The 11,017-nt window shown below is 42.3% G+C and overlaps 1 long non-coding RNA gene across 1 annotated transcript; it reads right to left on the reverse strand.

The window, feature by feature from the left end:
* Positions 1-916: 916 nt before the first annotated feature.
* On the reverse strand, positions 917-10,757 carry LOC118584270. Its single transcript, XR_004945020.1, has 4 exons — positions 10,724-10,757; positions 10,114-10,247; positions 3,203-3,374; positions 917-2,063 (listed from the first exon to the last, which is right to left on the reverse strand). It is a non-coding gene; the product is annotated as an uncharacterized LOC118584270 (long non-coding RNA).
* Positions 10,758-11,017: the final 260 nt, after the last annotated feature.

The raw sequence follows: 11,017 nt of genomic DNA on the forward strand, positions 1-11,017 counted from the left end.
AAGGAAGGATAAGCATATTGACAAGAAATCCAAAATTATATTCAGTCTGTCATCTCATATATTTGTATAGAAATGTTCATCTCTAATCTATATATTAGATATGTAGACAAATAGATGTTCATAGATATATCAATATAATCTGTTGTATACATTAGAAATACATTATATAACTATTTATTAAGTATAATCAATATATTAATAGCTGTTATGAATGGCATTATGATAATTTCATTAATGATAGAAATTGTTAATTTTCTTTGAGACAGAGTGTCATGTACCCCAGGTTGGCTTTGAACTCACTATGAAGCCATGAATCGCCTCAGGCTCTGAACGTCCTGCCTGCATCTGTCAAGTGCTGGGATTGCAGGCATGCCCCTCCTCCACTCCTACTGTGTGCAGTGTTGGGACTAGAACCTAGTGCTTTGTGAGTGCTGGACAATCATTCCACAAACTGAGCCAAATCTCCACTCCAATTTTAACTGATATCTTTATTAATATTCTCACACATTGTAAATGTATATATGTTACACATACCACACTATACATAGATACAAATGTGGCTCTATTAGTGGGTAAATTGTGCTTTCTAACATAGGAAACAATAACAAAAAAAAAAAAAAAAAAAAAAAAGAAGTTTGCTTAAATGACCTTTCCAGTAGCTTACTCCATAGAGGTGTAAAACTCTGACCTGAGAATTCCCAGTGTGTGTTAACACCAAGTGAGCATTTGTGGCTTTGGTGTTGTTTAAAAGATTTAATTATTCGTGTTTTGTGTATAGCTATTTTTGCTTCCAGTTTGTCTGCTTATAACTTGTGTGTCTGGTGCCTAAGGAAGCCAAAAGAGGGTGTCAAATTCTCTGGAACTGGAGTTACAGACAGTTGTTAGCAGCCTGGTTGAACTCAAGCCCTCTGGAAGAACAGCCAGTGCTTTGAACCCGAGAGCCATCTCTCCAGCCCCCAGTGTGTAAGAGTTTGTAATCGGTTCCTTTGCACTCATTTTGACCACTTGGAGATTTTACCAATCTTGTCTTTTTGATCAATGTGTTCTATCATTCTTCTTTCCAGTTTTGGGGTCTGATTTGTGCAGGGTCTTGAGTGTGGGGGGACAGGTGCTGCATGTGCACCAAGACACTCCAGCTCCCACCCCAGCATCTAAATGCTACAGTTTATTAAGAATAAAATCAGACACAGTGAATTATAACTTGGGAAAAACACCCTATTCCAAACACTATCTCTATGCAATTTAACATGAGAACAGAGAGTGGTGGATACTTAGAGAGAGAGGAACCACCTGGGAAGAGGAACGGGCTGTGCTAATTCAAACTTGAATTATCTAGGGTAAGGATTCATCTTGGTCTGTAGTTTGTGGACAAAGCTAAAAGGTAAACAAACACTGTGGGAAGTATCTTTGTCTATGCGGAGTCAAGACAGAAACCCAGTGTCCCGCCCTTGAGAAGAGCCCCTTTATCTTAGCAGGTGGGAAGCAATCAAGACTTTATAAACTGGCAAGGTCTCCAACAGCATCCTGACAGCACAGGCTTGCCTTCCCCATGAGTCACTGCTACTTCTGTCATCTCAGTGTGTGTCTGTCCTGGTTTGCCCCTGCCTCCCTCTACCTGTGCACTCAAGGACAGACTTTCCCAGAGCTCGGTAGCCCACTTCAGGGACAGGGACCTTTATATCCAGGCCTTTCACATGCCCCAAATCATTCAAATGACATTACGCTTAAATATCCTTATTTGGGGGAGAGTAAAGGGTTATAATGAATTATCCCCTCCCCTCTCTTAAAAAAAAAAAAAAATAACATCTTCCTGTAGCTCAGCTGTAGAAGTTTGAATGTTAGATATCAAACAAGGTCAGTTAGTTCTAAATGCGATTTACCCAGAGTAAGGTCTTTAAGCCCTGAAGGCACTCCCCGTTGACGCTTTGCCTTTTTTCAAGTTGCCAGAGATTCAGAGGACAGGTTCCCTGGGAGTGAGGCTTCAGTTTGATCTTGTCCCATGAGTTTTCAAAGAATAAAACCTTGGTGTTTTATTTCAACTCCATATGCATATATTTCCTCATCTGGAAAAGATGGATAGAAGTCAGAACAATAGCTTTATTAGGGCTTATTAGGAATATTAAATGAGAAAATATGTATGATATACTTAATACAGCATCAAGGCACATAAGTAGTATATGTTGGTTATTAAATGACATTATTGGTAGTAATGATTACAATTGCTAGGTAACAAGACTATTTCATGACTGATCAGGTCTTGCTTAATGCTTAATATTATTGCTAAAATATGTAGCAATTTTACTACTTTATCATGACAATAAATATATTTTATATAACTGTTGTCAACAAAATGGTCAGTAATTAGCCAGCATCCACCTGTGGGCAGCAAACAGCTACATGGCATCATGTACTGATCTCCCATCACTTCTGTGTCTGCTCCACTTTAAATGTCTTTCTGGACTGGGGCATGTTTGTACTCAAGGTTCTCCTGGACCCCAGGATTTTTAATCACTGTGATTTGTATTAGGCACAAGCCTCTGAGACAGAGGAAATATGGATGCTTTCCTTCTGAGAGCTTTGGAGTACATTTCTCTACTCCTAAAGAAAGGTGGATCAGAGTATCACAGAACATGAAACACTGCAAAAGGACTGTGGCTATGCATTTCCTAGGAGAAGGCAGGCAGGCAGGAGAATGAGAAAATAGAACATACAGAATGATGGGTTGGTTCTTGACGGGGCCTGTCCCTGGGAGATAGTGCTACGAGATAAGAGAAAGGATAGAAATCATATGCATAAGCTGAAGTGGGGGAGGGCAGACAATGTTACTGGACAGTAGACACCTGAGTTAGTGGATTCTCCCAGCTAACAGACCATAACAGAAAGGTGGGTAGACATAGGAACTCTTTACACACTGAAGCTATTTATAATCCCTAAAAGAGTAGGGATATGTGTTAGATTCGAATTTGAGGTCCTTATCTTGCACGTCCTCTGACTCACCGATGAATCGTTCCGTGCTTCCTTCACTGAGTGTGGAAACAATTTCACATTCAACTATTTTAATCACCCCTCGTCAGTCACTAAGCAGTGACTAATACGTTTTGCTTCTATTAAAGATGGTGAGGTTGATGACTGAGTCACAGTGCTGGGACATCCTGCTTGGTGTCAAATGTTCTACTAATGGCAAACAGAGTTTACCTCTCACCTGCAGGAGAATGCCAGTAAGCCTTCGCACTGTCATCTGGAGCTTTTTTCCTTGTAGCCAAACTCAGGTAAGCTGCAGTAGAGCACAAGCCAGCTCAACACTTGGCCTTGATCTCTCTGTCATTTGTATGAAGGATAGTAGGGCCTTATTGAAGAGTGTGTGGTGATTTTGTCTGGAGACAGGAAAACAGAAGCTGAAGGTTGGTCAGGGAAGGGAGGCTTTGTGAAGTTGGTAAAGTGATGGGATACATCAGAGGATGATGTGATGGGATACATTAGAGGATAAAGTGATGGGATACATCAGAGGATAAAGTCATGGGATACAACAGAGGATGGAGTGATGGGATACATCAGAGGATGGATGCTCTTGCAGAGTCTTTACCATCTTATCTCTGGCTTCACTCTTTCAGTTACTAAGTTAATTCTGTCATTATTAGTCTATCCTTGTCTCTTTGCATATCATGTGAAAACATGGGGAAATATACAAATTACTTTATAAAGGCCTTTAGCAAGCTTAAAGGGCTTCCATGAGCTTTGTATTTTCTGATTAGATTGAGGATTAAGGATGCTCCCTCAATCATAAAGCCAGGTTGCATGTTTTAAGAGACTAGCCACAGACTGTCCCAATCCACTGTGGATGAGGTCTCCAGATTATCATCATCTCTCTTGATCTGTATTAGAGAACTTGGCTTCCAGAAATGGCTTGGAACATAAATGATAAACAGTGAATCTAAGGATAGAGCCTCATAAATGGACTGGATTGATGCTAGGTTATCTCAGGGTCTTCAGGCAATCCTGTAACCAGTGATTTTAAGTAAGTATTGTGTTGGGTTTTCTTCATTCCCAGTGTTTCTGATGGCTGCTGTGAGTTTTCCTTTTTCAAGAGATACAATGGTTTTCCTCTGTGTCCTGCCTATTACTGACCCAGGTATGCCAAAGCCCTCTGAGAAAACTAGAACATCAAATCTTACTGTCTATAGAACAGAAAAAAGTCTAGAAGGCATAGTTCAATCAATCAGATCCCTACAGCAAACATCCTCCCTAAGAAAGAAAATCAGTCACCATAGATTGATCACCATGGATCAGAAGTCAAGGCTGTCCTATAACTAAACAAACATTCATGGAACAACTGATACCTGAAGCACCATGAGAGATGGAAATACAAATACAGCACACTAGCTTTTAGGGGAAACAATCTCACATATATGAATATCCAGCATAAACCACATTTTTATGTATGTTTTCCCATTCATATTTTCAATAGCATTTTGAGCCTGAAAATATTGTCTGTTTTTGACAGGTTACAAAAATGGCTCAAAGAATTGTGTTAACCTGTTCAACAGGATCATAGAGTTGGGTTGGTCAATAGTAGAGACAGGGCTGACGCCATGATGTGCTGTGCATGAAAAGACAGGGAGTGGGAAGGACCAATCAAAGACACAGTCTAGCAAGAACAAAGATTGTGTCATGACTAGCAAAGGAGAGGGATGAGAATTTGATTCCACAGTAAGTAAGTTAGTCCTTGAGAAGGGCAGAGGGCTTCACTGGTAAAGTGCCTGCCTTACAAGAACCTGAGTTTAATCCCCAGACCTTCTAGGGAAAAAAGAAAACGCAGGAGGGATAGTAGTACCCACTTGTAGAGGTGGAGGTGGAAAGACCCCTGGGGCTAGCTGGCTAGGTTGTGGCACCCACTTGCAGAGGTGGAGGCAGGTGGACCCTTGGGGCTAGCTGGCTAGTCAGGCCAGCTTACATCCTGAGTTCCAAGTCAATGACAGACTGTCTCAAAAAACAAGGTGGGTAGTACCTCCGGGTGACATCTGACGATGTCCTCTGGCCTCTCCACACACTCAAACATGTGGACACCTACACACAGGCACACACATAAACACACAGTCCCCTGAGCTGCCAGTTGCCATGGAGTAGCAGGATCTCAGAAGTACATTATAACACAGTTACAATGAAAGAGGCAGAGCCTGGTGAGGCATGCCTCTAATCATAGCATCTGGGAGGCAGAAGCAGGCAGATCCTTGTTAATTCCAGACCAGCAAGGGCTGTATTGTCTTGAAGGGGAAAAAAAGTTTAGAGAAAAGATAGTTCACATTTCTACCCAGAATCCTGAGCCAGGAAACCAGCTAAGGCTCATTAGAACCCAGTCAACAGGACTTCTTCACTCCTAGGTAGTTTTATTACCTCAGAAGCCCCTTCAGAAAAGTGGCTATCTGTACATGTGAAGCACTGATATCTATTCCCACACCAGATAAAGCTATTATTGGCAACTAGGTCTTGACCTGTCTTGTAGCTCTATAAAATTATATGCAAGTTACAAGAATGCATTACAATAAATAAACAAATAAATAAATAAACAAATAAATAAAACCACTTTTCTCACATTCAGTAGAAAAATCTAAATTACTTTGCACTTTTGGTGTTCAAGTATCACAGCTGAGCTCAAAATAACAAATATATACTTTTATAGTAGTTCACAATGCAATGTGGTCCATTTTAGTCCCCTAACCTTCCAGAGATACATAGAAATTCTTTTTCCAGTATAAGAGAAGAGAATAATGGTTCATAAGAAAAGCAAGTCTCTTCCCACACCCCCAAAGCTTGTGGGCACACAGGCAGAATTGTACCTTGCACTGGCCTATTGCAAGCTGTCTTAGTTAGGATTTCTATTGCTGTGAAGAGACACCATGACCACGGCAACTCTTACAATGGAAAACATTTAATTGGAGCTGTCTTAGAGTTCAGAGGTTTGGTCCATCATCTTCATGGTGAGATATGGCAGTGTGCAGGCAGACATGGTGCTGGAGAAGGAGCTGAGAGTTCTATATCCAATCCAAAGGCAGCAGAAGAGAACTGTATGTCATACTGGATGTAGCTTGAACATATGAGACCTCAAAGCCCACGCCACAATGACACATTACTTCCAACGAAGATATACCCACTCCAACAAAGCTACTAATAGTACCACTCCCTGTGGGCCGAGCATTCAAATGAATGAGTCTATGGGGAGCATGCCTATTCAAACTGCCACACAAGCTGAATGCCCTTTCAGAATATCGTGTGGCCTTACAATTCACAGACATTCACTCTTTGCTCTTCCTCATCAAGGGTGACACATTTAGAATGTGGTTCCTTTTGCCAGCCTTCCCTTCAGCAAAGTCACATTGATTCTCTTATATCTCTATATCCTTTCTCTTAGTACAAAAGTCCTGATTATACAAACTGCTGTCTGTAGTACTGAGAGTCAGGTATTAGAGTTTTTGTTATTTTCTAGCTTCACACACTGTCATTAAATCTTTCCCTCAGTCTGCACCACATAGCTGTACGACACAAACATGTGAAGAATGGAGCCAACAGCTAAACACCAGAGTGGGTTACTATTTCAATAGCAGCCTAAGAAAGTCAATCAAAAAAACAAAACAAAACAAAACAAACAAACAAAGAAAACCCCAAAACAAAAAACTAAGCAGAGCTTAGTTTCTTTGAGTAAAACTCTACTGTGCTAGATAGTTTTTTGTCAACTTGACACAAGGAAAAGAGAACATCAAATGAGAAATTGCCTCCATCAGACTGGCCTATAGACAAGTGTATGGGGACCGTCTCTTGATAAATGATTGATGTAGGAAGGCCTAGCCTACTGTGGGCAGAGCTATCCTTAGGCAAGTGGTCCTGAGTTGTATAGAGAAGGAAGCTATGCAAACCATGGATTGTAAACCAAGCAGCAGTGTCCCCCAATGATCTCTGTTTGAGTTTCATATTTCAAGTTTCCTACCTTGGGTTCCTGCCCTGAATTCCCTCAATAATGAGCTATGTCCACATTGTATAAGCCAAATAAACCTTTTTTCCTCCAACTTGCTTTTGGTTGTGGTAGATATGACAGCAATAGATAGCAAATTTGGACAGCTATTGAACAGGAAGTCATCCAAACATGCAGCTGAAATACCTGTATCCCCAGAGTTCTCAAGAGAAGCAATTAGATGAGAAAGAGCATATACGTCAGTATCAGTGTCTGCAAACAAAGGCAATCACCCACAATCTTACAGATTCAGGTTTCCTTTACATGATCTATCTTTGAATTCCTTTTCTAATTCATGGTTCTCAAATATAAAAAAGAAAGTAAATAAATAAAACAACTGCAGGTCCTGAATCTGAGCATTATACTGTGAAAAGTAACTATGAAAATTATATCATATTTAAGCTCCAGAAGACAATGTCCTATGAGAATATACTCATGGTGTGAGCAGACAATTCTTGGAGGGGCATTTCTATTCTAGCCTTTCACCTGCCCGGTGATATTTTAGAAATACACTTATGTTCCTAGATATTGGCAAGTGGGGGTGTAAAAATGAAGAAGAAACAGCACACACTCTGAGTAGACCACCACCCAAACTCTAACCTGGAAATTATAACATAGTTATAATGGTCCTGGTTCTGCCAACATGAAAAGAAAACCAACTCAGAAGTAGATGTTACTAAGAACAAAGTAACTGGTCTAAAAACGTGTCTGCGCTCCTTCTAAAGCTCATATACAGCTTTGATAATTGGCAGTAGCATCAATTTTAGCTGTTTAGTGGGATATCATCAGCAAAAAGCAGAAATGTCAAGGAGCTCATAATGACATTGTTTCTATTTTTGTGAAATGGTCAAGTGATACTTATGCCAGGGTGACTTAGTCTTGACTCTGGCACACCACTTTCACAGAGAGCTGGAAAAGGCTCGTGACTGGTGCAGAACAGAACACTGGGCAGAGGAACAGTCCCCACACCTTGGCACCCTGTGTTCACTGTCTCCTTTCTTGCACACATATTGGAAACAAACTTTCAGGCTCCAGCATCAAGTCTCCAAGCTTCTGCAAGGTGTTCTGAAAACTCCAGTCAGCAGCTCACCCCATCACACAAAGGATAACTGATGCTCTCCCTGTTGCTCTACTGTTGGGGAACCTTTAATGCTCTACAGACACGATTCATCTTGCTTACCTTCTCAGAAGCAAGAGAGGATGTTGTTCACGTTTGCCCCACACTGGTGCAAAGAGTGGCCATTACTGTTATCAAACTACTGTCTGTGATCTCTAAGTAGTGCTCTACTTGGTTAATCTGGCTATAATTCAGGATTGCCTTAATTTTTAATTGACAAAATCCTATTTATCAGATAGTAAAGCATGCATTGTTAGAAGGTCTTGTTAATAAAAACAAACCTGGAGCTGGGTATTGGGGTGAATGCTGGAAGATCAGAGAAGCAGAACAAGCTACAGCTTCCTCACCTTGCCAATTCCTCAGGTGATCCTATTTCCTCAGACTGGAAGCCTCTGAGTCCTCATCCAAATGGATTTCAGCCGAACTGTGCTGCTCAAAGCCTAAAAGCTTAACAAAGTTCTTTATACCTTTCTGCTTCTTGCCATCACGTCCTGGGATTAAAGGGGTGAGTTACCGTGCTTGGCTGTTTCCAGTGTGGCTTTGAACTCACAGAGATCCAAATGGATCTCTGCCTCTGGAATGCTGGGATTAAAGGTGTGTGCTACCACTGTCTAACCTCTCTGTTTAATATTATGGCTGTTCTGTTCTCTGACCCCCAGATAAGTTTATCAACCACAAGATAGAACTCGGTGCCTTGGGACTAGAGAGATGACTCAGTGGTGAAGAGTGCTCATGTTCCGGGACTGGGCTCAGTTCCCAGCACCCACTTTGGGTGACCTGTAAGTGCCAGTACCTCCAACTGCAAGGAATTCAGCACTCTCTCCTGGCCTCCAGAGGAACTTGGAGCACACACTGCTGTGCCCATAGAATGCTGCTGCCTGAGCTTGAATGAATAGCAAACAACTTTATTTTTATGATTGTTTCTCAGTGGGGGAGGAGTAGTCATTGGCGGAAATCCACAGTTCCCTAACTCCCGTCCCAGCTTCTGCATCCATGAAAGGACCTCAGACTCTGATTGTTTTCTGCAAACAGAGCAAAGGCCTTAGATCCTGTATCCAGGCTTTCTGGTCCTTCACTTAGCACCCAGGATGCTTTTGTTTCCACAGCCAGAAGTGAGGAACACAGAGCAATGATAGTAATTTACAGGCTAGTTTCCCAGGGGGACAGCCTCAGGGTCTTCCTGTTTTCACTAACAACATCCTCCTCCATGACAATTTTGTTCCTTAACTTCTTGTCCTTTAAGGGTGGGATACTACTATTCATATGCTGCATCAGCTTTCTATGTATTTTGTGAACCATTAACTCCCACCTGACACTAGAATGAACTTTAATTATCTTCCAGCTCAAAACCCCACTTCTGAGCCTGCAGAAAGGGCAGAGAGTAAAAAAATTTTCAAAGGTGTGCCTCTGATGTCACCAAGTAGGATAGATCAGGTTGCTGCATGGACCTGCATGGAGAAGGAGCTTTAAAACAATATCAAAATCTTACAGAGAGGACGCAGTTCAGTTGGTAGAGTACTTATCTAGCAAGCACAAGCTTTGGGTTCTACCCCCAGCATCAAGTAAGTTGGGGTTACACTTGGGAAGCTGAGGTGGGAGGAAGGTTGGGAGTTGGAGGACAACCTGAGACTTCTTCAAACAAAAAGTAAAACTGGGACAGAGTTGGGTGAGTAGGGCTGCATCCCAGCAGGTGTGCGGGAAGCACTGGGTTTGATCCCTGATGCCGAGGGCTGCATCAACTAGGCTTTTACCCCAGCACTCATCATGCACTGGGTTATGGAGGGAGGATCAGAGATTCAAGGTCATTCTCACTATATATCAAATTTGAAACTGTCTCAAAAAAATCCCCTCAAATACACACACAAACCAACCAACCAAATCTGCACGGTTAACACAACTTTACTGTCCTCCCACGCTCAGGACTTTGGCGGCTTCTCCAGAAGATCGGAGTTTCAAGCTTAAGTAACAAGTTCTCTGATTGTTGCTTCCTTACTTGTTTATGTCTGGAGCCTGTTTCTGAGAGCCACAAGGAACAATGCAGGTGAACTTAGTTCATGAATGACACAGCTTACTCACATAAGCATTTCCTCCATCCACATCCATGAGCTGAGAGACAAATGGTCAAAACTGCAATACAAGCAAAGAGGGACTACAGTAAGTCTTGAACCCGGCCTCAGAAACCAGGCTGGTCAGGCACGAGGTCGGTATGTAGCAACTAAGCATGGCAAAACCTGTAAGGAATAATTTTGCCACATTGACCAGGCTCTGAGGTGTGTGCTGAGAGATGCTTGGTGGGAAACCCAGGGCACAGAATTTGATGGGAGAAAAGAGATTTCTTCACAAATGGAAGAAAGCAGGGGAGGTTCCATCCTTGGGGGCTTCGGGGCGTGAAGAACTTGAGACAAGAGGATACAAGGAGGCAACCACTTTGCAGGGTCTCCCTTACCCACAGAGGAGCCTTCTTCCCTCTTCTCTGGTTAGACCGTCACAGGGGAAACGACTTCCTGCAGCTAGTTACTTTTTCTTTGGTAAGTCAAAAGGATCAGAGTGGGGTTGAATGGGAAGGGAAGGAAAGAGGGAAAAACAGAGCTTCTAAAGGATACCTGCTACAGGATTCTGCTTTCTGTTTTCATCTGAGACAAGGTCTCGTATAGCCCGGGCTGGCCTTGAACTCACTGTCAAAGATGATCTTGAACTGCTGATCCTCCTGCCTCCACCTCCTGAGTTCTGGGACCACTGGCCAGTCCCACCATGCCTGCTTGAGTCTGGGGCTGGGGTCGGAAACTAGGCAAGTGCTTGCTCTGCTGACTAACTGAGTCCCATGGCAACTGTCCTCTGCCTTACAGCTGTTTTGTCATCCAAACTGCTTCACTGGGCAGCTGCCATCCTCACTGGCA

Source organism: Onychomys torridus, chromosome 5 (genome assembly GCF_903995425.1).
Source record: "Onychomys torridus chromosome 5, mOncTor1.1, whole genome shotgun sequence".
In the NCBI taxonomy this organism is placed as follows: domain Eukaryota; kingdom Metazoa; phylum Chordata; class Mammalia; order Rodentia; family Cricetidae; genus Onychomys; species Onychomys torridus.